The following is a 4,282-nucleotide window of genomic DNA, read 5'->3' as shown; positions in this document are numbered from 1 at the left end:
AACCTAATATAGTGACAGATGGTAACTTGACTTTTTGTGGGAGTCATTTCGTAGTGTATAAAAATATCAAATCACTATGATACACACCTGAAACTAGTAAGATACTGTGTGTCATTTATACTTTCAATAAGTAAATAGAAAAACAAAGTCAGAGAATTGGCACTTCTTGATTTCAAAACTACTACAAAGCTACAGTAACCCAAACAGTGTGGTACTGGCATAAGAATAGACACATAGAGGGGTGCCTGGGTGGCTCAGTCAGTTACATGTTCAACTTCAACTCAGGTCGTGATCTCACAGTTCATGAGGTCAAGCCCCGTGCTAGGTTCTGTGCTGACAGCTCAGAGTCTGGAGCCTGTTTCAGATTCTGTGTCTCCCTCTCTCTCTGCCCCTCTCCTGCTGGTGCTGTGTCTCTCTTGCAAAAATAAATAAACATTATTTTAAAAAATTTTTTAAAGAAGAATAAACACATAGATCAACAGAAAAAAACTGAGAGTCCAGAAATAAACTCATATATCTATGGCCAATTGATTTTGACAAGAATGCCCAGTCCACTCAATGGGGAAAATACAATCTCTTCCATAAATGGTGAGGGACAAGTAGACCTCCACAGGCAAAGGAATGAAGTAGAACCTCTACCTTATATCATGTGCAAAAATTAACTCAAAATGGATCAGCGGCCATAATATAAATGCCAAAACCATAAAACTCTTAGGAGAAAATACAGAGGGAAACCTTCATAATGTCATATTTGGCAAGAGATTATTGGATTTGACAACAAAGGCATAAGCAACAAGAGAAAAATATAGTTAGATTGAACTTCATCAAAATTAAACATTTGTGTATCAAAGGACATTGTGTTTTTTTTAAGATTTTATTTTTAAGCAATCTCTGCATCCAACGTGGGGCTTGAACTCACAACCCCAGTCAAGAGCTACAGGCCCCACCGACTGAGCCAGAGGAAGCACCACAAAGGACATTATTATTTTTTTAATATTTTATCATTTTATTTATTTATTTATTTAATATTTTTTTTAAATTTATTTCTAGGAGAGAGAGAGAGAGAGAGACAGCATGAGCAGGGGAGAGTCAGAGAGAGAGGGAGATACAGAATCTGAAATAGGCTCCAGGCTCTGAGCTAGCTGTCAGCACAGAGCCCGACGTGGGGTTCGAACCCACGAACCGCGAGATCATGATCTAAGTGAAAGTCAGACGCTTAACCAACTAAGCCACCCAGGCGCCCCTCATTTTATTTATTTTTTGAGGGTGAGAGATTGACACAGCATGAGCAGGGGAGAGGCAGAGGGAGGGGGACAGAGAATCCGAAACAGGCTCCAGGCTCTGAGCTGTCAGCACAGAGCCTGATGCGGGGCTCAAATCCATGAACTGTGAGGTCATGACCTGAGCCAAAGGCAGACACTCCACCAACTGAGCCACCCAGGTGCCCCACAAAAGATGTTATTAAGAAAGTGAAAAGACAATCTATAGAATGGGAGAAAATGCATACAAATCACATATGTGATAAAGGTTTAATATCCAGAATATATAAACTACTCTTACAACTCAACAAAGAAAAGACAAACTTAGTTTAAAACTGCAGAAAAGATCAGAATAGACACTACCCCAAAGAAGATCTACAAATGGCCAATAAACAGAAGAAAAGATGTTCAACATAATTAGTTAGAGAAGTGCAAATCAAAACCACAGTGGCGAAGGGTTTGGCCTTAGCAACAAAAGCGAGATGTGGTTTGAGATTCCACCCCGGATCGGCGGCATAGCCACAGCGTGCGTCCACACGTTCACTAACAGGGCAAAGGAAGAAACGTTCGCCAGATTTTCCTATCAGTGGAGTTTGATGGAAAGAGGTGCGTCCCTCGAGTCATTACTATGTGTCAAAGCGTTTGGAGACTCAATCGAGGAAGCATTTTCCTTTTATTAATGTCTATTTATTTTGAGAGCAAAGGAGTGCATGAACAGGGGAGACTAAGAGAGAGGATCCCAGAGGCAGGGCTTGAACTCATGAGCCCTGAGATCATGACCTGAACCAAAATCAGGAATTTGACGCTTAACCTACCAAACCACCCCGCTGTCCCCAGGAAGTATTTTCTTGATTGATAAAAAGGATGCTCATCCATCCTTTCTAGAAGGTTATGCACTGTATTAATGTAGTGCATAATAAAAACAACGAAAAAGTACAAACAGAACAAAACACGAACCACCGTCGCATACCACTTCATACCAACTAGCACGGCAATGCTAATAGTAAAAACAAGTGTGGGAAAGCATGTAGTGAAATCGGAGCTCTTGCATACAACTCAGGGAATTTTGGTGGTCCCTCAAAATGCTAAACATAAAGTGACCACATGACTTGGCAAATTCCAGTCCTAGGAATAAACTCAAAAGAATTGAAGATAGAGGCTCAAAGAGATACTGGTATACTAACGTTCACTGCAGCCTTTCTGACAGCTCAAAGACGGAATCAACCCAAACATGCATCAAGAGATGTCTAGATCAAGAAAACGTGGTATTGGGGCGCCTGGGTGGCTTAGTCGGTTAAGCGTCCGACTTTCGCTTAGGTCGTGATCTCGCGGTTCGTGGGTTCGAGCCCCGCGTCGGGCTCTGTGCTGACTGCCAGCTCAGAGCCTGGAGCCTGTTTCAGTCTGTGACTCCCTCTCTCTCTGACCCTCCCCTGCTCACGCTGTCTCTCTCTCTCTCCTAGAAATAAAAAAAAAAAAAAAAAGAAAACGTGGTATCGACACACAATGGACTATTATCCAGCCTTACAAAGGAACGAAGGACAGATGCATGCTACCACACGGCTGATCCTTGGATATGCTGTGCTCAGTGAAGAGCCAGACACGAGAGGACAGATACTGTGTGCTTCCACTCAGTGGAGGCACCTAGAACAGGTGAGTTCATAGAGACAGAAAGTAAAATGGTGGGCACTGGGGGTCTGGGAGGGACAGAACTAAGAGAGTGACTGTTAAAGGGCACAGACTTTCCGCTTGAGGTAATGACAACGTTTTAGAAGTAGATAGTGGTAATGGTTGCATAATGTTGTGAAAGTCCTGAAAGTCCCTGAGTTGTGCACTTTTTTCAAAGAAAGATTGAGAGATGGAGCACTTGGATGGCTTATTGGTTAAGCGTTCAATGTCAGCTCAGGTCGTGAACTCAGCGTTCGTGAGTTCGAGCCCCGCGTCGGACTCTGTGCTGACAGCTCAGAGCCTGGAGCCTGCTTCGGATTCTGTCTCTCCCTCTCTCTGCCCCTCTCCTGCTTGCTCTCTCTCTCTCTCTCTCTCTCACTCTGTCTCTGGCTCAAAAATAACTAAACATTTAAATAAATAAATAAATAAATAAATAAATGAAAGATTGAGAGAAATGTGTGGGTTATAGTCTCATCACAGATCATCAGGAACATGGTGGGATGGGCCACTGGCCTTTGCGGGACCCCGATGGTCCCCGAGTCTCATTCCTCACCAGTGTGGGTGACGGCATTCCAGAGTGGAGGGCCCTGACCTCAGCCACAGAGGTGCCCCTGAGATCCACATGACCAGGGTGAGGCTGGGCCATGGGCTCCGCGGGGACCTCTCCTGGGATGGCGACAGTGCGGTAGCTGTAGATACTCCTCTGGCAAAGTGGGATGGCCATGCACCTTTCTGGTAAATCCAGGACTGCTGGCCCCTGGTGCGCTGTGGAGCACCAGATGTCTCTCAGGCAGGGAAAGTCCTTCAGGCACAAAATAGTCACTCTTTTAGAGGAAGTATAATCTATTAATTGACTAGGAAGAAATAAACACTATCTCATGCACACACTCGCACATGCATGTGCACGTGCACACACACACGCACTCAGGCTCTCCCAAAGGAGACGTCAGTTACAGATATTCACAACGATGTCCCCTTCCTGAAGAAGCACGCCATTTGGCTTGTTTGCAGGCCAGAACTCCTGGTCTCTGTGTCCGCTGCTGTCGGGGACCCCACGGAGCTTTAAGGTAGCTCAGTATAAGCCTGGCAGTGCCCACCCTGATAGTATCAGGGTTTCATCACAGCGAGAAAGAGACTCCCGGTAGCTCAAATAAAAGGATGCAGTGGAGGGGCGCCTGGGTGGCTCTGTTGGTTGAGCATCCGACTTTGGCTCAGGTCATGATCTCACAGGGCTCGTGAGTTCGAGGGCTCTCTGCTGTCAGCCTATCAGTGCAGAGCCCAGACCGGATCCTCCGTCCCCTCTCTCTCTGTCCCTCCCTGCTGGTGCTCTCTCTCTCTCAAAAATAAATAAATCTTTA

General features: G+C 45.2%; 1 non-coding gene across 1 annotated transcript; it reads right to left on the bottom strand.

The window, feature by feature from the left end:
- Positions 1 to 1,154: 1,154 nt before the first annotated feature.
- Positions 1,155 to 1,239, bottom strand: TRNAE-UUC. The gene has a single exon. It is a non-coding gene; the product is annotated as a tRNA-Glu (tRNA).
- Positions 1,240 to 4,282: the final 3,043 nt, after the last annotated feature.

This window comes from Hyaena hyaena, unplaced genomic scaffold, assembly GCF_003009895.1.
Source record: "Hyaena hyaena isolate Hyena2069 unplaced genomic scaffold, ASM300989v1 scaffold_57, whole genome shotgun sequence".
Lineage (NCBI taxonomy): Eukaryota > Metazoa > Chordata > Mammalia > Carnivora > Hyaenidae > Hyaena > Hyaena hyaena.
Note: the sequence above shows the minus strand (reverse complement) of the source record. Positions and strands in the feature narration are given on the sequence as shown.